This window comes from Geotrypetes seraphini, chromosome 5 (assembly GCF_902459505.1).
Source record: "Geotrypetes seraphini chromosome 5, aGeoSer1.1, whole genome shotgun sequence".
Classification (NCBI taxonomy): Eukaryota; Metazoa; Chordata; class Amphibia; order Gymnophiona; family Dermophiidae; genus Geotrypetes; species Geotrypetes seraphini.
In genome coordinates, this window is record NC_047088.1 from 65,892,161 (window position 1) to 65,918,478 (window position 26,318).

Here is a 26,318-nt window from a genome sequence, read left to right on the forward strand (position 1 = left end):
CGCAGTCTCCTTTTCTCAAGGGAGAACAATCCCAGTCTCTTGAGTCATTCCTCGTATTCCAAGTTCTCCATACCTTTTATTAGCTTTGTTGCTCGTCTCCGCACCCTCTCCAGCAGTTTTATATCCTTCTTTAGGTTGGGAGACCAAAGTTGGACACAGTATTCCAAGTGTGGTCTGATTATTGCTCTATAAAGCAGCATTATAACTTTCTCCGATCTACTTGTGATTCCTTTCTTTATCATGCCTAACATTCTATTTGCTTTCTTTGCCGCTGCCGCGCATTGTGCCGATGGTTTCAGGGTCCTATCTATCAGTACCCCAAGGTCCTTTTCTTGTTCGCTCTTACCCAGAGTTGCACCTGACATTCTATACTCGTGTTCCTTGTTCTTTCTGCCTAAATGCATTACTTTGCACTTTTCTACATTAAACTTCATCTGCCATTTCTCCGCCCATTTCTCTAACTGACACAAGTCACTCTGGAGTTCCTCGCTATCCTTCTGCGATCTGATTGCCCGGCATAGCTTTGTGTCATCTGCAAACTTGATGATCTCACTGGATGTTCCTTCTTCTAGGTCATTGATGAAAATATTAAACAAGATGGGCCCAAGTACTGAGCCCTAGGGCACACCGCTAGTCACTTTCTCCCAGTCTGAGAACTTCCCATTTATGCCCACTCTCTGCTTTTTGTTCTCCAGCCATTTGCCTATCCATCTTAGTTTATCTCCCTCTATTCCATGGCTTTGTAGTTTTCTGAGAAGTCTTTCATGTGGAACCTTGTCGAACGCTTTCTGGAAGTCCAAGTATGTTATGTCCACCTGTTCTCCACTATCAATTTGTTTGTTCACAGTCTCAAAAAATTGAAGTAAAATCGTCAAACATGATTTCCCTTTCCTGAAGCCATGTTGACTGGCTCTCATCAGGTCGTATGTATCCAAGTGCTAGACTATGTTATCTTTAATCAGTGCTTCAACCATCTTTCCAGGGACAGACGTAAGACTCACATGTCTGTAGTTGCCCGATTCTCCTCTTGATCCTTTTTTGAAAATTGGCTTGACGTTCACTATCTTCCAATCGTCCGGTATCTGTCCAGTTCTAATTGACAGGTTGGCAAGTTTTTGCAATAGCTCTCCGATTTCAACCTTCAGTTCTTTTAAGACTCTCGGGTGAATTCCATCAGGTCCAGGGGATTTGTTGCTTTTAAGATTGTCGATCTGGTAGTATATCTGGTCCAAGTCCACTTCTACTGTGGTGAGGCTGTCCTCTAATACTCCTTTGAACACTTTCAAAGGAATCTCAGAAAGAAGGCTTTAAATGGTAATTGATGATTTGGGGGGAGGGGAAGAAGGGGTAACATAAGACCTAGCCAATAAGTATAAGGTACTAGCAAAATAAAAGGGAATAGGTACAGTCATTGCAGTAACAAAAGATTAATCAACAAAAGAAAACTAAAAAATGTGAGGGAGAGAATATCGTGCATAAAGCAAACAGGGCTAGATTCTATAAATCATGCCTAGTGATACCTAAATTGTAGATGCCACTTGATGTAGTTGTCAATCAACTGCTAGGTGTGACTTATAGAATTCCACCTAGCAGTACCTATGCATGCTTAGGCTTCACTAGGCCTACTAAAGATAGGCATCGATATATTAGGCCAGGTTTTACCAGGCCTAATTTACCAGCACCTATTTCAAACACCTAGCAATGCCTAAGTCAAACACGCCTATTCTCCACCGCTACTTTTCAGGTAGGCATCATTAGATGTTGGAAGGTGCCTCCACTTAGGTGTCACTAGGCACCACATGTAATTCCACGCTTAACTTTTATTTTTTAAAATTATTCAATTAACTCTAATGAAACCATTTAAGCTAATTGTTTTAATTTAGGTTAGGCTCCTCAATTACAGCATCTAGCAGCACCTTACTAGGTTGCCATTTATAGAATCAGACCCACAGGTCCTAGGACCTCTTATAATGCACAGCTATTCCAAGCACATACCTCCAGTTAAAAGCCCACCTCTCGGAGAGTGCTAACTCCTCTCTCCTTGGGTTCTACATCCCCAACCCTATATGTCATATCTGTCTGTCCAAGTTAGATTGTAAGCTCTTTTGAGCAGGGTCATCTATAAATGTCAAAATGTACAGCGCTGCGTATGCTTTTCAGCACTATATAAGTGATAAGTAGTAGTGGTAGTCCAGTAACAACTCAAATCACATGTTACTCCAGCTTCTCTAATAAAACAGGACTTGGAATAGCTGTACGCTATAAGAGATCCTATAACCTATTTACCTTACATAGAAACATGATGGCAGATAACGGCCAAATGGCCCATCCAGTCTGCCCATCTGCAGTAACCATTAACTCTTCCTCTCTCTAAAAGATCTCACGTGCCTATTCCACGCTTTCTTGAATTCAGACACAGTCTCTGTCTCCACCACCTTTTCCGGGAGACTGTTCCACGCATCTACCACCCTTTCTGTAAAAAAGTATTTCCTTAGATTACCCCCTGAGCCTATCATCTCTTAGCTTCATCCTCTCATTCCAGAGCTTCATTTCAAATGAGACTCGACTCATGCGCATTTATGCCACGTAGGTATTTAAACATCTTTATACATGCTATTCTACTCCTCTCATTTTTAAGTTCTATTTTGATGATTAACGTATAATTTTTTTTGTGCCACATTTGTACCTATTCTCATTTTTTTGTTAGTAGTTAATAAAATGGAGCCAGAAGGGATGCATCTTAGGGCTAACGCGTGAAAGAGCATTTTCAAAAGGACATCCAAGTCAAAATAAGGATATCCAAGTAAAACTTTCCCAAACATCCATCTCACATGTATTTTTGAACAGCCTGTTCACAAATATGCGAGATGGACACCTGTGTTGCTGGAAACATTGAGCAGAAACATTCATTTTATAAACCAAAATGGCCAAATTTTGAACAGGGAAAACAAGTAACATGGATGTCTATATAGCAGTGTTTATAGAAAACAGTCACACAAGGATCCATGTAGAGAAGAGGGCCTGGATAGTGGTCACCTCAGTGGATTGTAAACCAAGGGATCCGCGTTCAAATCCCACTTTAACTTTCTTTTAAATTGTGACCACTCCAGGAATGGAAAAAGACCAACTGTACCTGAATGTGCACCTATAGCCCTCAGGCTTGCAGGTGTCTTATTTATTTAGATACAGTAAGCATTTTTCTGTTTCTAGAAGGCTAGATATTCAGCACTGATGATCAGAATAATTGCTTGGCACTGAATATGGAGGGCTGAATGACCACTATCTCAGGTTCAAAAAACTTTTAAAAGCATTTCTATATTGTTTACTGTTTATTATTTATTGAAAGCTTCTATATCGCTGCTAATGACTGGGGGAGCCAATTCAGAGTGGTTTATTTGAGCTTTGCAATGGTATTAAAATACATGAGCTTCTGTAAAGGTGTTACAATACAAAGTTTGTGTTTTATTAAACCATAATCAATATATTATTAAACCTTAACCAATACTTGTGCTTTTGTTAGTATTTTCTGTGTTGGTTCTCAATACAGCCCTCTTAAACCATAATCAATTCTCTTTCTTATTTTCGCTTATAATATATCATCAACCTACCTGCTTATACATACCTGCTTGTACATACCTATATAAAATACTAGCTGATGCCCCGGCGTTGCACAGGTATTTAATTATAGCAATAACACTGTAAATGGATTCAAATAAAGATACTTTATAGTGGTGAATGAAATTATTTTTTTACAGCTTTATAAAATGTACAATATTCAAATTATAATGTGAAATATTTGACAAAATGAATACAATACAACTAACGCAAAATGTGATTATAAACAACATTTTTAGTTTCACCTCCAGGAGCAAGAACATATAAATTCTTGGGTGAACCCACCCTTGAGCAAGCAACATAGAGTTGTGGGCCGCGAGACCCCCAGAACATATCACCCCAGGTAGTGAGGGATCTGCATACCAAGTTTCGTTCAAATCGGTCAAGCCGTTTTTGAATTACTGTGAGAATGGCAGCTTTTTACATTTTTTCCATTGACATGAATGGGTGAAATCTGATTTTCTGTTTGTAGCTCCGCCCACGTGTGCAGGTGGGCCGCGAGACCCCCAGGACATATCACCCCAGGTAGTGAGGGATCTGCATACCAAGTTTCATTCAAATCGGTCAAGCCGTTTTTGAATTACTGTGAGAATGGCAGCTTTTTACATTTTTTCCATTGACATGAATGGGTGAAATCTGATTTTCGGTTTGTAGCTCCGCCCACGTGTGCAGGTGGGCCGCGAGACCCCCAGAACATATCACCCCAGGTAGTGAGGGATCTGCATACCAAGTTTCGTTCAAATCGGTCAAGCCGTTTTTGAATTACTGTGAGAATGGCAGCTTTTTACATTTTTTCCATTGACATGAATGGGTGAAATCTGATTTTCTGTTTGTAGCTCCGCCCACGTGTGCAGGTGGGCCGCGAGACCCCCAGGACATATCACCCCAGGTAGTGAGGGATCTGCATACCAAGTTTCATTCAAATCGGTCAAGCCGTTTTTGCGTGATCGCGGCACATACACACACACACACATACATACACACATACATACCTCCAATTTTATATATACATAGATATAATATGAAAACATATATGATATATTTTATATAGGTATATACAAATTGGTATGTATAAGCAGGTAGGGTGATGATATATTATAAGCGGAAATAAGAAAGAGCATTGATTATGGTATTATGTGTTCATTGAATTGATATGGTAGTATGTGGTCATACTACTCATATTTCAATTCATGCTGAGTGTCTGCATCATGATCTATGTTCATCTTGGAAATACTAACTTCCTGATAAATATGGTTATATTTGCTATGATTATCTTATCCTCTGCCCTTGTGTTTATTTTATAGATGTTCCTAATGGAGACTAACCAACTATCTCCTCTTTGTTGCATTATAGGCTATAGTATTCTGTGAAAAGGATGGTCTTCATCTCTTTCTTGAAATTTTCGGTGTTTTTTTCAGTGGCATACCTAGGATATGTGATACCCGGGGGGCGATAATTTTGTAACCCCTCCCCCTATATAAAAAATATATTTTTAGTAATTTTATTAATTTATTAATTAATTTATTTTTATAGCCCATCCTCCCCAGATAGCTCAGAGCAGGTTATAGTTTAACATTCACAGTGTTACAATATAACATTACATAGTGTTACAACATCTCCAACCCCATGCTGGTACTGTGGTATAAACAAAATAATAAAAAAATATTTTTCCTTTCTCTTTTAGGTCCTAGTTCATGCTTGCCATTTAACACTAGCTCTGGCAGGATACACATTTCAAATCTAACATATTGTAATCACAAGATAGAAAATAAAATTATTTTTTTCTACCTTTTGTTGTCTGGTCATTTTATTATTCATATCATGTTAGTCCCAGGCTCTGGTTTCTTTTTGTTAATTCACTTGCCAGAATCTCCTGTCCATTTGGCTTTTCTTCTTTCTCTGTGCTCACCATCCATCTTCCATCTCTGTATCTTACCTTCCATGCACTATCCAACATTTATGTTTATTTCCTACTGTCTACCATCCATCTCTTGCCTTGTGCCCTGGGTAAAACCTTTCTGTTACCCTCCATGCAGGATCTCTCCCTTCCTCTCCTCCATTATCATGTGCAACATTTATTTCTCTTTCCCCATACACCATCTCTCCCTGCCCTCAACCCTATGTCCAACATTTCTTCTCTCTCTTCTCCATGCATGTCTCCCTCCCTTCCACCATATGCAGGATTTCTTTCTCATCCCTTTCTACTTCTTTGTTGCATCTCTCCCTTCCTCTTCTGCAGCCCATGTCCAACAGTTCTTCCTCTTTCCTATCCCCCTGTGCAGCAGCTTTCCGTCCTTTCCTCCCAGGGCCGGTTTTAGACATGTTGGGGCCCAAGGCAGAAATTAAGGAGTGGGACCCTCTTCTACCTTCTATCTTCCAATTTCCCCACCCACTTTAAATGACTTCTTCACACAGAAAACAGGCAGACCCTCAGCAAATATAGAACAATGGATCACAAATTAGAAATATGAATACCAAAACTGAACTGGAAACCACAACAAGTTAAACTCAGCAAGTACCATGAGAGGAGGCTGGGCCTCCCACTTTGAGCTTAGGCTCCATCAAAATGAACATCTCCCTTGCTGAAGCTGGTAGGGATCCCCAAGCCTCACCATCTGACGGTCACTTCCTCCCCCTCCAAATTTCCAGGTTCTGCAGCTGGCAGCAATATTGCAGATCTGCTGCTGCCTTCCTTCCTCCCTGTCCTCCCTTGGCTTTCATGCATGCATAAAAGCAGTGACAGTTTGAAGATATTGCCATAGCTGCAAAGCTTGGAGATTTCTGGTTGCCCCATTGGAGGAATATGTCTTCAGTTGGCAGGGCTTGGGAATCCCCACTAGCTCAAGTATTTATATATTGCACTTAGGTGGGGAGAAACTTAGGTGCCTATTAGAGAATGACACGGTGGTGGTTTACCCGCGGCCACCGCATTTTAGCCGCGGGTCACCCGCCGAAAACGGGGAAGAAAACTAGCAGTCGCTGCGGCGACGGGGACAAGGCCATTCACCGCCCGCGGGGCGGTGAATGGTCTTGTCCCCCGCAGTGAGGCATGAAGGATCGCGCGGTCCCCGCAGCTCACACCCGCCCGCCCAATCGATTCCAGTGTCCAGCCAGCTCTCTCCCCTCTCCTCACCCCAGTCCGCAGATCCTCCTCCTCGGCGACCCGCACGCTACCAGAGAGCCGCGCACACCCGCCGCTGCTCAGCCTCGATCTTCTACTCTGACGCAACCGGAAACAGGAAGTTGCAGCAGAGCAGAAGATCGAACACTGAGCAGCCGCGCGTGTGCGGCTCCCTGGGAAAGCGCGCAGGTTGCCAAAAAAGAAAACCCACAAACCAAGGTGAGGAGAAGGGAGAGAGCCGGCCAAACACCAGGATCGACCGGGCAGGCAGGTAGTGGCCGAGGGGACCGTGCGATCGCTAGTGTTCCCGGCTCAAATTGGAAGGAGGGAGTGAAAGGAAAAAGGCTTATATGGATGCAGCGGGGACGGTGACGGGGCGGTGAAAGGGATGGCAGTGGCGGTGACGGGGCGGTGAAAGGGATGGCGGTGACGGTGACGGGGCGGTGAAGGGATCGGCGGTGACGGGGCGGTGCAGAGGATGGTGGGCCGGTGACGGGGCGGTGACGGGGACAGATTTTTTCCCCGTGTCATTCTCTAGTGCCTATCCACTAATCGGCTCCAATCCTTCTCCCAAATCAGTTGTATGACTATGCCACTAAATAGAATACAAAAATAATTGTGATGCACATATCCCAAAGCTAACATATTCCAGTTAATAAATTCAAAATAAAACAATTTGTTCTACCTTGGCTGGACATTTTGGTTTTCCATCATCTTGGTCCCAGTTTCTCTTTCTGCTTTTTGTCTAACTTCTACTAATTTTCTTTCTAATGTCTGCTGTTCATTTTTTCTCTTCTTCTCTCTTGTTGCATTGCCTCCTTATGCCTGTCTTCAATGTACTGTATTGATTTTTCCCTTTCAGCTTTCTTAACTTTTTATTTTCTTTTTTGCCTCTGTCCACTTAAATTTTGTCTTCTTTCTCACCCTTCTTTTAAAATTTTAAGCAACCTCTCAATTTTCCATCTCCTCTCAGTCCCTAGCCCTCCTATTTTCCATCTCACTCCTTTCCCACCTCCTATTTCCTTCTATCTACTCCTCATTACCACATTTCAACCACTGTACTCAATGTTCTCTTACTCATTTTGTCATCTCCCTTTTGACCTCATCCACATGGTTCACCACTTTCAGAATCCCCCTCTCTCTCTCCACTGGTCAGGCTATATCTCCCTGTGCCTTTCTCTCCATCCTCCAGCATCTTCCCTCCTGCCCTCCCATTTTCCAAATCTACTCCTGTCTCCCCATGGTCCAACATTTTGTTCTCTCTCTTTTCTGTTATTCTTATTCCCTCTCCCCCTCCCTTGCTACTGAACAATGAGATGGAAGAAAAAAAGTTATGCTGAATCTCTCTCTCCCTTTCACCCCCAGGTCTAACATGTAGAACTTACATCCTGAATGGTGAGACCTTAACAAGAACTGTGGCAGAATGGGACCTAGGAGTAATCATTAGTGAAGCTATGAAGACTGATAATCAAGTGAAGAAAGCTTAAACCAAGGCTAGACAAATGCTGGGTTGTATCCGAAGAAGTTTTGTCAGCCGAAAGCCTAAAGTTGTAATGCCGTTGTACAGGTCCATGGTGAGACCTCATCTGGAATATTGTGTTCAATTTTGGAGGCCACATTATCAAAAGGAATGGAGTCGGTTCAGTAAATGGTCACCAGGATGGTCTCAGGACTCAAGGATCTGCCAAATGAAGAATGTCTAGGTATGTTGCAGCTATACTCTCTCGAGGAATGTAGAGAGAGGGGAGACATGATAGAGAAGTTCAAATATGTTACTGGTCATATTGAGGTGGAAGAAGACATCTTTTTCCTTATAGGACCTACGGCAACGAGAGGGCATCCGTTGAAAATCAAGGGTGGGAGATTACATGGTGACATTAGGAAGTATTTCTTCACCGAAAGGGTGGTTGATCTCTGGAATGCTCTTCCACTTCAGATAGTTGAAGCCAGTAATGTGCTCAATTTTAAGAAAAAAATGGGATACACATGTGGGTTCACTTTGAGGAAGTGCTTAGGGGGGGAGGGTTCTTCGAGTGGGCAGACTTGTTGGGCCGATGGCCCTTTTCTGCTGTCATATTCTGTGTTTCTATATTTCTCCCTTCCTTCCATCTCCAGATTCAACTTCTCTCCCTTTCTCTTCCCAACTGTCCCATCCCATCTCTCCCCCTGCCTGCCTCTCTGTCGCCCTCCCTCTCCCAGGTGCACCATCGCTCCCTTTCTCTTCCCAACAATTTGCCCTTCAAGTAAGTATTTCTTTCCCTTTTCTTACACACAACCCCAGGTCCAACTTCTCTCCCTTCAGACTATTGCCCACCATCTCTCTCTGTCCTCTGTTTCAGGCCCCATAAGCTCTCCCCCACACCCAATCTGGGCAGAGCATTCAGCGCGCTGGACTACAATAAAAAAATACTATTGCGGTTTTGTAAAAGTGTGTGTGAGGGGGAGAGGTATATTAATAACTGTACTGATCTACCTTTACTAGCAACTCTACTGAATGTTGATGTCAAACTAAACTGTTCGTTGTAACTTCCTGGGTAACTGATCCAACCTCTTATAATTTAGTCCGACCTTGAACTGAATAGGTAAAGGTGAAATAGAAAACCTGATAAAGAAACACCAACTGCACAGTCCCAATAATTTATAAATGCCTAAAAATAAAAAACTTAAATGTAATGCTGTTTTTCTACCCTTACCTAAACACACCTACAAAAATAACTCTTTTTATCCTGTAGCTAGAAGTATGCATTCTAAGAAACCTGCCCATACTGTAGCTCAGGAGTCCCTTTACTAAACCATGTTAAGCACTTAACCCTGGATTACATATGAATTGCCCAAAGTTGGTTGCTGGAATTTGCATGTGGAGCCAAGATCTTCAAGCAATTTAGGGTCCCTTTAACAAAGCCACGGTAGCAATTCCCACATGGCAAATGCAACACACCCAATCCAATTCCTATGGGCTATGTCATATTTACCGTACGGGGATTTGCTACCTTGGCTTTGTAAAAGCGACCCTTAATGAGGTAATGGGTAACATGTAGGCACTTGATTGGTGCTTGATTAAAGTTACCTATTCTAAAACTTTGTGCTTAACTTTTCTCACACACAACCCAAAATGGGACGTGCCCATGGGGGAACTAAAAACAAACAAAAAAAACCCAATCCAACCCATCTGCAGTGAACAATCAAGTGAAGAAAAACAAAAGGAAAACAACTGCAGCGTCGATGTACAAAGTGTCAGGTTCTATTATTAAAAATAAAATAAAATCGGTTATGGAAATCTCAATAGTGGTTCTCTTATGTGAAGTGCAGGACCCGACATGGGCCGTATTTTGGAGAAACGCTCCTTCTTCAGGGGTCCAGATGAAATAGAATCACAATTATGGAGAACCGTGGGTTATGAGAAATCGATGGACAGTGAATACTGCCGGATTATTTCCTGCTGCGGCTTCACAGTGTGAAGAGTGCCCATGCGGGAGGCATAGGTGGGTCATGGGCATTCCCAAACATTAGACATTGAGTTATAGTATAGTAGCAATCGGTGCCTATGAGTGCCAGACTTACACCTGTTTCTATCAAGTGTAAGTTCAGCAGCCAAAGTTAGGTGTGATCTGTGCACTATGCCGACATTCTATAAAGGATGGGTGCCCTTTATAGAATAGGGACTCAGCACTGATCTTTTCAGTGCCTTACTTTTGGTACTGTGTATGGAATGACCCCTTAATGTATGGTTTATCACAGCTAACTGCTAGCACAAAATGCATTAAAAGCTCTGTGGTATTTTTTGCAGTTAACTGCTTTGGTGCTAGGGGCTGTGTCATGAATTGAGCATGGGTGTGGAAGGTATTTTGCTTTTAGGGCACTGAAATGATGCATGCTAATTGCACTTTTGTAGTTAGCACAAGGCCACTTACTGCCTCCTAAATATATTAATTGCAAAGGAAGTACTGCACGCTTTCTTCAAATTTAAAGCAGCACCTATAAGGGCAAATGCTTGAATGTCCCCACTGCTTAGTAAAGTCCCATGTTAAGTCAGGGTACTTATAGATTTTGCTTTGACTTAATTAAAAGACCCCTTAGTCTCTCTGAGGAGAGTGATTTTCAGACAACTATTTTTCCCAGATAAATTATCAAATTGCCTCCTTTTCCTGTGCATATGTGGCCAAATAGAAAAATTGATGACTTTTTATAAAAATCCAGCTGGAGTAAAAGCATAATTTATCAGTGGGCATGCACAGGGTAGAATTTGGGTGGAGGGTGAACACGGACTCGCTTAGATTATAAATTATGCTAATCTGCTTACCTTCAGTTACACCTCATCCTTAGTAATTCTAAAATTGCAGTATCCATCTGTTGACACATGAAGACTTAACAACAACTAGGAAAAAAAATGATTTTATTTATTTATTTAGTCAATTTTCTATACTGTTCTCCCAAGGGAGCTCAGAACGGTTTACATGAGATTATTCAGGTACTCAAGCATTTTTCCCTGTCTGTCCCGGTGGGCTCACAATCTATCAAATGTACCTGGGGCAATGGGGGGAATTAAGTGACTTGCCCAGGGCCACAAGGAGCAGCGTGGGTTTGAACCCACAACCTCAGGGCGCTGAGGCTTTAGCTTTAACCACTGTGCCACACTTTGATTTTGTTACAATAATAAATGGTTCAGTAAGTAGCCTTTAGATTGTTTATTTTTGTTGCCAAATGTGCTCTTGACCCTCATTTGTATTTATTTATTTAAACATCTATATCCATCCAGCAAAAATGATTACATTGTTGACAGAAATGCGCATTCGTTTGAAATAACATTTCCCATGTAGCTTCATGATCTAAATTTCTAGTTTTATGGTATTGTAAAATTTAAAATCATAATTTCAGTGTTTAATCAGGGCACATGTGGCTTATGAAAACCAAATCTAGTCATAAAACACCTCTGTTTAAAGAAGTTATCAACATGGGCTACCATAAAGAAAGGTTATTTTACCACAAGCCATGTTATTTTAGCTCAGGATCTCGCATAAACTAGTATGACATGCTAAAATAGTATGACATGGTAAAATGGTCCATCTTAACAGTAGGCCACAGTAACTTCCTTAGTCAACACATTTTTTTAAAGAAGGTCTTTTACTCCATTAGCTTAAAGATGTCAACTTGCTCTTTTTAAAAAAAATATTGAGTTATTATTAACCTATTAGGGGCCGCTGAAAAGTTCTTAGCTCTACCAAGAGAATGATTTGGAGCCATGAAACTTAACAAGTTATTCTACACTTTTCTTGACACCTTTCATTTCATATCATTGAAATGAAAAGTGTCAAGAAAAGGTTGGAATAACTTGTTAAGTTTCATGGCTCCACATCATTCTCTTTTTGGTTGGGCTGAGAACTTTTCAGCGGCGCCTCATATTCTGATGTCATAATGCCTCATTCCACTAATGCCTAAGAGCCAACTTCAATGGTGATGTCACAATGTCTTGGTTTTCCTTTACTTGTGCCCATTCACTAGATGCATCTGCCTCGTTAAAATGAAAAGTGTGGAACAACTTGTTAAGTTTCATGGCTCCACATCATTCTCTTCTTGGTTGGGCTGAGAACTTTTCAGCGGCTCCTCATATTCTGATGTCATAATGCCTCATTCCACCAATGTCTAAGAGTCAACTTCAATGGTGATGTCACAGTGTCTTGGTTTTCCTATACTTGTGCCCATTCACTAGATGCATTTGCCTCGTTAAAATGAAAAATGTCATGAAAAGGGTGGATACCCTCAGCTCTCAACTTCTTATCCTCTCAGACACCCAAATCTTTCATAATATCGCACTAGCTCTCAGTAGGATTTTTCTAACTCTCTTTCTTTTTCTAATTTACTGACAGGCAAACCTAATTCACAACTTGAAAATGGCAGGGAGGACTAGAAGCGCCAAGGCTACAATCAAATCCAGCATGCCAGCCACCATGGGGATCCAGGAGGAGATCACGGACAGCGTGCAGAGGGAGGAGGACTCTGGACGGTGGACAGAGGTCTCCGTGCAGACCGAATCCATCCCCTGGCACTACACTACAGTCTCCACGCAGACAGAGGAGGCCACTCAGCTGGATGGAGCCCTCATGCAGGAACTGTGGAACCTCAGGGAGGAGGTGGTTCGCCTGAGAAGCATCCGAGAGGATGAAGCCTACATCGACGGAGTCATTCAGGAGCTGTCCCAAATTACAGAGCAGACCCATGACAAGTCCATTCTCGAGACGCCCAAATCATCAGCTTTGAAGCCAACATTTGGGATACAGGAAATGGCTGGCGGCAATGACACCTGGCAGTTGGTGACCTCTTCCACAGGTAAACATAGAAGATCCTCCCCCCCTTTTTCAATCTCTTCATCCTCTTCTTTTTCTTCCCAACAGGCCAACCCTACATCAACCCCTCAACTCATCCTAAAGAACAGATTTCAGATTCTTCAGGAAGAAGCTGCCGACAAAGTACAGGAGCAGACCCAACACGAAGAACTCGAAGAACAGGAGCAGGCCCAACACGCAACTCCATCTGCTGACCGACTTCCCCCCCCACAACGGAAGAAGCGCAGAGTTATAGTCATTGGGGACTCCATGCTGAGGGGCACCGAGGGACCAATCTGCAGACCAGATGCACACTCACGGGAGGTTTGCTGTCTGCCTGGAGCCAAAATACGGGATGTCACCACCAGCCTGGGTAAACTACTTACACCTCATGACCATTTTCCTATGCTTCTTATCCATATAGGTACGAATGACACTGCCAGGAACACCCCAGAGACCATCACCAGAGACTTCGGAGCCTTGGGAGAGAGGCTGAAGCAGACGAGTGCGCAGGTAGTCTTCTCATCAATCCTCCCAGTTAGAGGCAAGGGAAGAGCCAGAGAAGAATGCATCCTGAGAACGAACGAATGGCTACAAGGATGGTGTCGAGATATGAACTTCGGATTCCTGGATCATGGAGAGGCGCTGCAGGGACTACAGGGACCAGACGGACTCCATTTGACCAGCAGAGGTAAGAACATCTTCGGACACCGATTAGCCCGCCTGCTTCGCAGGGCTTTAAACTAGGTAAGTTGGGGGAGGGGACCTACTCATATACTGGGGGGGAAAGGAACTATCCTGATGGGACGAGTCGACACTCTGTTTCTGAGGTAAGGACCCACTTTGCAAACAGTTCTCTAGGAGCCACACAGATTCAGACAGGAATAGCCTTACAGGGACTCAGCAAACACAAAGTGTGGAGGGCCATGAATGTTAATGCACACAGTTTAGGTAATAAAATTCTAGAACTGGAAACTGAAATAGGAGATGCCAACCTGGACGTGGTGGCAATATCCGAGACTTGGTTCACAGACGCACATGGGTGGGATATGGCCATACCGGGGTACAATCTACTTCGTCAGGACAGAGAGGGCAGGTTAGGTGGAGGGGTAGCACTATACATTAAAGAGGACATCAAAACCACCAGGATCACTGATGTCAAGTACACCGGGGAGTCCCTCTGGGTAAACCTGGCAAGAGGTGGCAAAAAATGTCTGTATCTTGGTGTGGTATACAGACCTCCAAGACAACCGGAAGACATGGACACAGAATTAATTGAAGACATAGAGAATATAACTCTATGGGGCGACACTGTACTGCTAGGGGACTTCAACATGCCTGATGCAGACTGGAACACATTTTCAGCAACAACCAGCAGCAGCAGGAGACTTTTGACCTCCATAAAAGGAGTACATCTCAGACAGATGGTAACGGAGCCCACTAGGGACCAGGCGATCCTAGACCTGGTACTCACCAACGGGGAAAGCGTCTCAGAGGTCTCAGTAGGAGATACGCTAGCCTCCAGCGACCATAACATGATATGGTTCAACCTTGGGAAAGGATCCCCTAAATCAATTACAAAAACAAAGGTACTCAATTTCCGGGGCACCGACTTCACACGCATGGGAGATTTCGTTCATCAGACGCTGCAGGACCAAGCAGAGACCGGCAATGTGGAAACTATGTGGTCGTACCTGAAATCATCCATACACGAAGCAACTAATCGCTACATAAAATCAGTAGATAAACGACAAAGAAACAACAAACCCCAATGGTTCACTGAAGAGATCTCGCACCTCATTAAGGAAAAGAAAAAAGCATTTCTTTCCTACAAACGTACGCAGAGAAAAGAAACTAAAGTAGAATATAAGACCAGATCTGCAACGGTCAAAACAGCAGTTAGGGAGGCCAAACTTCGAGTGGAAGAAACTCTGGCAAAAAACATTAAAAAAGGGGACAAATCCTTCTTTAGGTATATCAGTGATAGGAAAAGGAACACAGACGGTATAGTACGCCTTAGACAACCGGACGGAAACTACGCAGTGGCAGACTCCAAGAAAGCAGAACTACTAAATGAATATTTCTGCTCAGTCTTCACCTGCGAGGCACCAGGACACGGACCACAGTTGAAAGTAAAACAAGGCGTGGATGACCCGTTTCAGAATTTTGAGTTCACACCTGGGGACGTCTACAACGAACTGGCAAGGCTCAAGGTAAGCAAAGCCATGGGACCGGACAATTTACACCCAAGAGTGCTCAGAGAATTGAGAGATGTTCTGGCGGAACCGTTGGCAGTGCTCTTCAATCTCTCACTAAGTACGGGGAAAGTTCCGTTGGACTGGAAAACTGCCAACGTCGTTCCTCTACATAAAAAGGGTTGCAAGGCTGAGGCTGCGAACTATAGACCGGTAAGCCTCACCTCAATAGTGTGTAAACTCATGGAAACACTAATTAAGTATAAATTAGATACGATCCTGAACGAAGAAAATCTCTGGGATCCCAGTCAACATGGATTCACCAAAGGTAGGTCATGCCAGTCCAATCTTATCAGCTTCTTTGACTGGGTAACAAAAAGACTGGACTCAGGCGAGTCCTTGGACGTCGTGTACCTGGACTTCAGCAAAGCGTTTGACAGCGTCCCACACCGCAGGCTGCTGAACAAGATGAAATCGATGGGATTAGGAGAGACTCTAACTACATGGGTCAAAGATTGGCTTTGTGGCAGACTTTAGAGGGTGGTGGTTAATGGTACCCTTTCTAAAATGTCGGAAGTGACTAGCGTAGTGCCACAGGGTTCAGTCCTGGGCCCTCTCCTCTTCAACATATTCATTGGGGATCTGACTAAAGGGCTTCAGGGCAAGGTAACCTTATTCGCTGATGACGCCAAACTATGCAATATAGTAAACGACTATAATCTAAAGGATGCTATGGAACAAGACCTGCGTACTCTAGAAAGTTGGTCCTCGATCTGGCAGCTGGTCTTCAACGCCAAGAAATGTAAGGTCATGCATCTCGGTAACAGAAATCCTTGCAGAACTTACACCCTGAATGGAGAAACTTTAACCAGAACTACGGCAGAACGAGACTTAGGAGTAATTATCAGTGCTGATATGAAAGCTGCCACTCAAGTGGAGAAGGCTTCATCTAAAGCACGGCAGATGATAGGTTGTATCAGGAGAAGCTTTGTCAACAGGAAGCCTGAAGTCATGATGCCATTGTACAGAGCCATGGTGAGACCTCATCTGGAATACTGTGTGCAATTTTGGAGGCCACATTACCGTAAAGATGTGCTCAGAGTTGAATCAGTTCAGCGGACGGCCACCAGGATGGTCTCGGGGCAAAAGGGTCTCCCGTACGAGGAAAGACTGAGCAAATTGCAGCTCTACTCTCTCGAGGAGCGTAGGGAAAGGGGAGACATGATTGAGACATTTAAGTACATCACGGGACGGGTTGAGGTGGAAGATGATATCTTTCTCCTGAAGGGACCCTCGACCACAAGAGGTCATCCGCTCAAACTCAGGGGAGGGAAGTTTCGTGGAGACACCAGGAAACACTTCTTCACGGAGAGAGTGATTGAGCACTGGAACAAGCTTCCAATGCAGGTGATCGAGGCACGCAGCGTCCCAGACTTCAAGAATAAATGGGATACCTATGTGGGATCCCTACGAGGGTCAGCCAAAGGATAGGATCACTAGGGTATAGACTTGAAAGAGCGGGTCAGTAGAATGGCAGTATTACAATTAGACTTAAAAGGGAGGGTCGATGGTGTGGGCAGACTTGATGGGCTGTAGCCCTTATCTGCCGTCATCTTTCTATGTTTCTATGTTTCTAATAACTTGTTAAGTTTCATGGCTCCACATCATTTTCTTCTTGGTTGGGCTGAGAACTTTTCAACAGCTCCTCATATTGTGATGTCATAATGCCTCATTCCACCAATGTCTAAGCCAATGTCACAGTGTCTTGGTTTTCCTATACTTGTGCCCATTCACTAGATGCACTCGTTAAAATGAAAAGTGACAAGAAAAGTGTGGAACAACTTGTTAAGTTTCGTGGCTCCACATCATTCTCTTCTTGGTTGGGATGAGAACTTTTCAGCAGCCCCTCGCATATCAAATATTCCAGTTGTTAGGAAATTGAGAATATGGTTACTACTCAGGTCACACATTTTTAGGAGAAACATCATCTTCTCAACCTAACTCAATCAGATTTTCTTTCAGTATCTGTACTAGAGCATTAATCTTAAACAGAGCACTGAATCAGTGCTAGTGCTGCTATGTTGATTGGCTTAATTGATACCACTGACTAGAGTTTTCTGATAGAGCAGCTAAGATAAATTGTTGTATGAGTTGTCCTTCACTGAGACAGTTTCTATCTTTTTTGAAGGATCACATGGAAAGGCGATTTTCTCTCATTCTCTGAAAAACTGAGGTACTGCATTCTGGATCAATCATTTGCTCTGGTTTGTTTAATGTTTTCATTTGGCAGCTTGCTACCGTGATTAGAGGTTTGGGTTTCCAAGCCTATTTCTAGGCAGCTTGACATCCAGATGCTCAGAGCCCAGTTCAGAATGTTAGATTTAAATATGAAGTATAAATAAAGAAAAATAAATAAGTTGTCCATTGAGAGGAAATGTGCAATGAAAAAACAAGTTTAGCTAAATTGGGGCCTTTAAATAGTTTCCAATTAACTAGTCAAACTTCTCTCTAACTCTGGGTTTTACTAAACGGTGCTTGAGGTTTTAGTACAGGCCAGTGAGGTAAATGCTCTGATTCATACAATTCCTATGAGCATCGGAGCTTTTCTCACTGGCTCGCGTTAAAAACCTCTAGCGCTGTAGAGTAAAAGTATTATGTGGGTTAATTAATGAAAATATTTAGAGGGGCATAATTAAAAAAAAAACATCTAAGTCCCCTTTTGGCCTAAGCCCCTAAATGCTGCAAGTAGCAGCAGGGAAATATCCATTCTCAAAAAATAACATCCAAAATGAGATTTTTTTAAATAAAATGGCCTACCTCTACATTCAGCAGTTTAATCGCCCAGACCACCACAACGTCTAACATTAAAACACATTCTGAACCAAAAAATTGCCCAAGTCCCAAATGCCCAAAACAAGACCTTTTAGGTGAAGGAGGGGCCAGTCCGTCGCCTAATAGCTGGATTCTATAACCGGCGTCTATCAAAAACAACACTGGTTACAGAATCCCCTACACACACACGATTGTGGCAGGAGAGATGCACCCCGATACTCCCCGGCCCCACCTCCCATGAATATCGGAAGGAGAGATACCCAATCTCTCCTGACGAGGCACACCCCTGATACCCCCACCCCCGAGAATACTGGCAGGAGAGATGCCCAATATCTCCTGCCGAGGCGCACCGCCGACATCCCCACCCCCCGTGAATACCAGTAGGAGAGATTCCCAATCTCTCCTCCGTGAATCCCCCACCCTCCCAAACAACCCCCCCATCCCCCCGGACCTACCCCCCACTAACCTTTAACGTTGGCCAGCCGGCCAGGTCCCTGGTTCGGCCGTCCAGCAGACCTGCCATCCTCGGAATGGCAGGCCTGCCTCTTCCCGGTAAATTGTGGGATGCACTGGGGAGGGGCCTAGGGCCAGATTGGCCCAGTCACCTAAGGCCGTGCCCATAGGAGGGACCTTAGGCAACTGGGCCAACTGGAATTGCACCGGGAAGGAGCAGGCCTTTAAAGGTTAGTGTGGTGAAGTCTGGGGTGGTGGGAAGGGGCGTCCCATGTCTGTGATGGTGGTGGGTCGTATTCGGCAGGAGGACCTGGGATCCCTCCTGCCGGTATTCGTGGGTGGTGGGGGTGTTGAAGTACGCCTCGGCAAGAAATATTGGGCATCTCTCCTGCTGGTATTCGCAGGGGGTGGGGGTGTCGGGAGTTGTCTAAGCAGGAGAGATTGGGCATCGATCCTGCCGGTATTCACGGCAGTTTGGGGGAGGGGGATCGTGATTGCGATCGCGGCAGGGCGTGGGTAGGTTGCCGGGACTGCTGAGCTGATTGCGGAAGCCGCAATCAGCTCAGCGGCCCCTATTCAGAACTTATACTTGTTTTGACTTGGTCTAAGTCAAAACGTATAAGTTCCGACTGGGCAACCTCATTAAACCTTGGTTATACTTGCTGTACGACTAAGTCTAGGTCTGCCCAGCTCCCGCCCACCTCCTGTCCTTTCCCCTACTCCAAAAATGTCTCTTTTCGCTCTAGGCATTTAAAGGCAGGGGAAAGGCCTAAGCTGGTTTTAGATACATCTAAAACGAGCTTTGATTATCGGTACTTGGACAATTTGTTTTTTTTGATCGTCCAAGTACCGATTTAGGCCACTTTTTGGACATTTTTTGTTTTTTTTTATTATGAGCTCCTTAGCCTTTCAGATTATTAAGATGGCTTGCTGATACATTTCAGTGATCAAATGTTCAAATCAATCCTCTGTAATCTTGCATTTAATGAGATTGTAGAACAATAAAAACAACAGACAGGTGTTGGGAACAGACAGCTATGGGAAAAAGATATACTGTATGTAATATATAAAAATAGGCTCATTACAAAGGTTTAGTGCAGTGGTTCTTAAACCTATCTTGGGGGACCCTCAGCCAGTTAGGTTTTCAAGATATCCCTAATAAATATGCATGAGGCAGATTTTTATATGTTAGAGGTAACAGGCATGTAGATCTGCCTCATTAGAGATATCTTGAAAACTCAACTAGCTGGGGTTGCCCCAGAACCACTGGTTTAGTGCTTTGAAGAGAAAAGTGTTACAAAGCTGCTTCTTTGTTTTGTGTAAGATGCTGGTCCCTCTGTGAATGGTTGAGGAAGGTATGTGTATGTGTGTGTGAGAGAAAGAGAGAGAGTGTATGTATAAGGAAGTGTCATTATTCTGGGTGAGTCTATGTTTATGTATATATATATATGAATTTACTCTTTTCGAGCATCTTCTGTGACACAATTTGGGTTGTGTGATCTGATGTCTCCTAATTACGAAGGAGGTGTGAACTCCTTTGCAGATGTGATTCACAGAGCCAGGCTATCTGGGATCTTTTTGTTGTTCTCAAGCACTGCCCAAAAGGCAGGTACACATGCAGTCTTTTTGCACCAGGGATCACCAAAGGTCAGGCTTTTAATATCTTGTAATATCTCCCAGAGGTTTCTGGGTAGGCCTGAAGCCTTAGGATAATGCTGACATCCTCCGTGGCAGCTTATATTTCCTTGCACAAATTAACTTTGTGGTTAATTCATGTTTTTGGGTGAAACAGGCCTCTATAATATATCAGCTTATGTTAACTCTTAAAGGTAAATGCACACAAAGAGAGTTAACAGATTGCAGCAGATTCAAAATACCACCATCCACCTTTTAATGGGTTTAAAAATTATACATCTTATAAAACATGCACTGGATACCTTACAATAATGATGTAATTTCTTTTACATAAGAACATAAGAAGTTGCCTCCGCTGGGTCAGACACGAGGTCCATCGTGCCCAGCAGTCCGCACCCGCTGCGGCCCATCAGGCCCATGACCTGTAATGTGATCCTTCTCTAATCCCTTTTATCCTTCTATCCATACTCTGTCTAAAACCTATTTCTACCTCTATCTGTATTCTTCAATCCCCCTATCGTTCAGGAATTTATCCAATCCTTCCTTGAACCCCCGTAGTGTACTCTGTCCTATCACAACCTCCGGAAGCGCATTCCAGGTGTCCACCACCCTTTGTGTAAAGAAGAACTTCCTAGCATTGGTTCTAAAATTGTCCCCTTTCAGCTTCTCTGAGTGCCCCCTGGTGCTTGTGGTTCCCAATAATCTGAAGAATCTGTCCCTTTCCACCCTCTCTATGCCCTTCATGATCTTGAAAGTCTCTATCATGTCTCCTCTGAGTCTCCTCTTTTCAAGGGAGAAGAGCCCCAGCCTTCCCAACCTGTCTGTGTATGAAAGGTTTTCCATACCTGTTATCATTTTCGTCGCTCTTCTCTGGACCCTTTCAAGTATCACCATGTCCTTCTTGAGGTACGGCGACCAACACTGGACACAGTACTCCAGATGCGGACGAACCATCGCACGATACAGCGGCATGATGACTTCCTTCTTCCTGGTTGTAATGCCCTTAATAATACCCAACATTCTGTTTGCTTTCTTGGAGGCCGCTGCACATTGTGCCATTGGTTTCATTGTAGTATCTACCAGCACACCCAAGTCTTTTTCAAGATTGTGGGTACTTATTAGAGACAAGGAGTTAATTTAGAGGAATAGAGGTAGATTCATTACATTATGTTCCGACTTACAGTATATTTGCCAAAACCCTTATGAGTTCATGGCGGATAACAATATATTTCTGTTCATGGTGGATAACAATATATTTCTATTTCTTGGAACAAACCCAGTTAAACATAATGCTATGACAAATATTCAAATAAAACATTCACAAAAGAGTGCCAATATTTAGGCACCAGAATGATTCATGAAAAGTATGAATTCTATAATGGCAGTTCTGTGTGAAATTGTGTGAATCATATCAAAGGCTGGTAGGGGTCTTGCATTTAACAATCCTTCAAAAAATACCTCCATTGAGACAGCTTCGTCATATTGTGATCTTTCAATGCAAAGCATCTTATTATTACATTACATTGCTATCGGACTTACAACAGGAAGACAGGCCTAACACATTTATTTTTCTTCTAAAGTATATTGACGACAATAACAAGACAACTGTATGGCTTTCTCATGTCAAATTATCTCTTTCTTTTCTCTTTTCCTACAGTAAGTATATCAAATTATGACGCAGGGCTTTTTCTGTTGAAAATTTTTAGTGAAGTCCCATTCTGCTTGTCATGGGTAATCATGCACAAAAATGAGATAGCAAAAGATGTGCTAGAGAAGTGACTGTTCAGAGTTATATGAAATCTGACAATTAATTTCAGGAACTCGTCCTAGAAAAAGTGTTACGCACCTCATTGCTGAATCTCACTATGGTCACCTTCAAAATACTCCCCTTGGGAAGCTATGTACTGACGCCAAAGCCTAGCCAACCCTTCAAAGCAATTTTGGAACTCTTTTTCTGTAATGGCCATCAGAGCTGTCATTGTATTACCCTTGATGTCCCAAATGTTATGAAAATGTCTTCCTTTTAATATTTCCTTTATCTTCGGGTAAAGAAAAAAGTCATTGGGGGCCAAATCAGGTGAGTGAGGAGGGTGTTCCAATACAGTTATTTGTTTACTGGCTAAAAAAATCCCTGAAAGATAGTGCCATGTGAGCTGGCTCATTGTCGTGATGCAAGAGCCATGAGGGCCCCTTTTTTGCACACACCTTTCTCATACCAAGATTTTCAGTTAAGATTTTCCTGTTTCTCTATTGATGTTTACTTGGTCTACTATACTTCTCACAGTCAGCCAATGATTTTGACGCACAATTCGACAATTTTTTTCAATTATTTCATCTGTTCTGCTTGTTACTGGCCGCCCTAACCTCTCTTCATCAATGAGGTTTTTTTTCTCCCCTCAGAAAAATGTTTAATCCATTTGTATACTGCTGTTTTCTTCATGGATTTATCCTCATAAATTTGGACTAACGTCACTGATTTTACTTCCACTCTTGCCAAGTTTAACAAGAAATGTAATGTTTGCTTGTTGCTCTAATTCAAGCTCTGACATTCTTGCAACAGCACACAAAAACATGCAACAACAATAGCGAACACTACTCAACAAGGGTGTCAGGTCAAAAGCGCGCCGGGACAAAGGCGCGCCCAGACAATTGAACGCAGCGCGGAGGCGCGCGCCGCTCTAAATTACTGCTTTTAGGGCTCCGACGGGGGGCGTGGGGGAGAACCCCCCCACTTTACTTAATCGTGCCGCGTTGTGGGGGCGTTATGGGGGGTGTGGGGGGTTGTAACCCCCCACATTTTACTGAAAACTTCACTTTTTCCCTGTTTTTAGGGAAAAAGTTAAGTTTACAGTAAAATGTGGAGGGTTACAACCCCCAAACCCCCATAACGCCAGCGCGATGTCTATTAAGTAAAGTGGGGGGGGTTCCCCAACAAAACCCCCCATCAGAGCCCCTAAAAATTTTCTTTGGCGCCCGCCTCCGTCTTGCGCTCAGTTGTCGGCGCGCGCCTTTGTCTTTCGCGCCGTTGTCTATGAACCCTCAACAAGACACCGCCACACATCAATACAAACACTGATACACCAAGGTTATGAAACCTTACTGAGCAGTTTGTACAGTGCTGCCAGCATAAGCGCATGAGGGCAAGTTCATGAACTTAACTGTCAGTCCTCTTATATGCATAGTGTTCTTCATTGGCTATTATGGGGTGGGAGAAGGGAAGGGTTGTGGTTTGTTAAGGAATACATTTATGAAAAGCCAGTACACATTGACTTCTGGTGTAACACTAAAAAAAATGGCGAGTTCAATTTTGAATAGATCCAATCCACTGCCATCATTTTGCAAACTGCAGCATTCATCGTCTAAGAAAAAGACTGCTAGGATCCCTTTGGGAAACACATAATTCAACTGGCCGAACCTTCCCAGCCATTTTGTGATGCTAAGGAAAAAGCTCTATTGAAATGAACTAGAACTCAACATAATAACTGAATCAGCAGAAGTTTGACACTTCTGAGTTGCAAGCTGATTCACTGCGGAAAGAAAAGGCAAAAGGATTTTGGATTTAGTTCATGACTTTTCTCAGTTGTAGTTCAAGGCAAGGTACGTTCAATTATAATAGATATTTTCCTGTCCTCATATGGCTTACAGTTTAAGAGGCATGTTTTTTCCTAAGATATACTAAGCAGTTAGTGCAGAATGCCTCCTCGGCCCGCCGATTCAAAAGGGGGGGGCGACCTCCCTTAGAAACATAAAAACATAGAAATAGATGGCAGATAAGGGCCACGGCCCACCTAGTCTGCCCACCCCAAAGACCCTCCCCTACCTTTCTCTGTGAATAGATCCCACGTGTCTGTCCCATTTGGCCTTAAAATCAGGCACGCTGCTGGCCTCAATAACCTGAAGTGGAAGACTATTCCAGCGATCAACCACCCTTCCCTGCCCCTACTCCTCCCTGATTGGCCGTCTGTTGGCCCTCCCCTATCCCTATCTCGGCCCTCTCTGCCCTAGCCCTTCTTCTCGCCCCCCCCCCCTCCCGTGCAACGGCTTCAGCTGATTTGGCCGCGCTCCTCCCTAAACGGGATAGGAGCTTGCTCTTAGGGCTTACAGTTTAAGAGGCATGTTTTCTCCTAAGGTACACTAAGCAGTTAGTGCAGAATTTTCCACATGTTCGGGCTAATCTTTAGCTTACTTTAATATAACCAGTGTGATTTAAGTCCCATACTAACTAATTAGCACTATTTAGTAACTAGGTGGCGTATTGGTTGGGGGGGAGGAGAGAGAGGGCATGGACTACACATTGCAGTCATTGTAAGGTAGAGAGTGCTAAATGGCAGCAAATGTGAAGTAAAGACAGATTCCATTAATGCCACCTTAATAGATGACAATAGATTCATCTGTGCTCATAGCACCTGAAAATAAGACATTTTTGAGAGCTTGTCCGAATGGAGGCAACAGGGTTAATGCTGCGAATGCTCCCAACCACTACTGCAGAGCTTTTGCAAATAAGGCAGGTTATTTTTTGAGCTATTTACTTGCTTTAAAAGCAAATACCTAGGTCTTTTTTTAGTAAACAAACTGCTATGTTTGTACCTGAGGCAGTGCAGAGTTAAGTGACTTTGTCAAGATCACCAGGATCTGCAGCTGAATTTGAACAGGACTCCCCCTCACCCCCCCTTACTGCTCTAATCATCTGGTTACTCCTCCATACTCTGAGGTAGAGAGTTGCACGGGGACAGAAATCCCACCCAACCCTGCCCGTCCCCGCCAGGATCCTCTCCGTCCCCACCCATCTCCGCAAGGAATAACCTCCATCCCCGCCCGTCCCCATAAAAAGCAGCAATTACTTCTGACAGGATCATTAATTCCACAGTTTCTTTTGTGTTTGCGCTGCTGTTTTCCTTGTGGAATCTCTTTGGTGGAACCCTTTTTTTGTTTTCTGTTCAGGTAATTAACTTATAAACCCCCTCTTTTACTAAGGCTGACATGTCCATTATATTATATGGATGAACCCTGCTTCTAAAGACTTCCATCCCTGTGGGAGTCCCGTTGGCTAGAGGGGGGGTCCCCGTGGGAGTCCCATGGGCCAGAGGGGGGGTCTCCGTGAGAGTCCCATGGGTTAGAGGGGATTCCTGCGATCCCTGTTCCCGTGCAGACCTCTACTCTGAGGTAGCCAGATAAAGTTACTAGGACAGTTTTAGCCCGTTAAATATATCTTGATATCCAGCTAAAATGCATTCAGGCTAATTTAAATCATGAAAATTGTTGGTTAATTTAAGGACAGCTAATCAACCAACTAGAATTACCCAGTTCCTAAGTTATAAGAAATATGTCCACTAGAATATAGAGTTCTTCATGTTCCTCAAAAGAATAGAAAGGGGAGTAGATTAGCACTATTTTTAGGGAGGTTTTCTTAAAGTGTGGCTGTTAAAGATCAATAATCAATTAGGACTAGAAAGTATGGTGCACAAAATCTCTGATGATGCATCCTTGGAGTCATTATGTTGTATGCTTTGGTATTGTCCACTGGGAAAATGATCAGCAGTGAAAGATAAGCTGTAAAATTGTTATCCAAGTATGTAGTTAAATTTGATCATGTTTTTCCGTTAAGGGAATTGAACTACATTTAGAAAATTTTATTGACTCTAACACCTATTGGTTTTCTCTTTTAGACTCTCTTCATTTCTCCTGGCCTAAATCTGAAACCACTCATATCAAAGAACATCAGCTGGATTTTATTGCTTTCTCCACTACCAAGGTTTCTGGAATGAGAGTATGATGGCCGACTAGTGCTGGCTATTGTGTCGTGACAATCCAGACACAACTCACTAAAATATATCATACTCTAATGGGCTCATAATCAGAAGAAAAAACATCTATAAAGTGGCAATCCTCACCCCGAAGAGCCGCAGTTCTCTCTTGCAGCGATCAGCCCTCCCCCGGCTCTTACGATCAGGCAGGAGGGATCCCAAGCTCTCCTGCCCCAGGCACCCCTGAACTCCCGACGACATCAGGGCAGGAGGGAGCCCAAGCCCTCCTGCCCCCACGATTACGATTGGGCCAGGAGAGAGACCAAGCCCTCCTGGCCTCTCGCCCCCCACCCCCTACAAAATCGGGCAGGAAGGATCCCAACCCCTCCTGCCCAGGCGGACC

General features: G+C 43.6%; 1 long non-coding RNA gene across 1 annotated transcript in view; it reads left to right on the top strand.

The window, feature by feature from the left end:
- The window catches only part of LOC117360542, a 57,560-nt gene extending 31,459 nt beyond the window's left edge, over positions 1 to 26,101 (top strand). Inside the window, exons 2-3 of the long non-coding RNA XR_004539443.1 lie at positions 8,102 to 8,439; positions 25,838 to 26,101. This is a non-coding gene — a long non-coding RNA (uncharacterized LOC117360542). The remainder of the gene's footprint in view (positions 1 to 8,101; positions 8,440 to 25,837) is intronic.
- Positions 26,102 to 26,318: the final 217 nt, after the last annotated feature.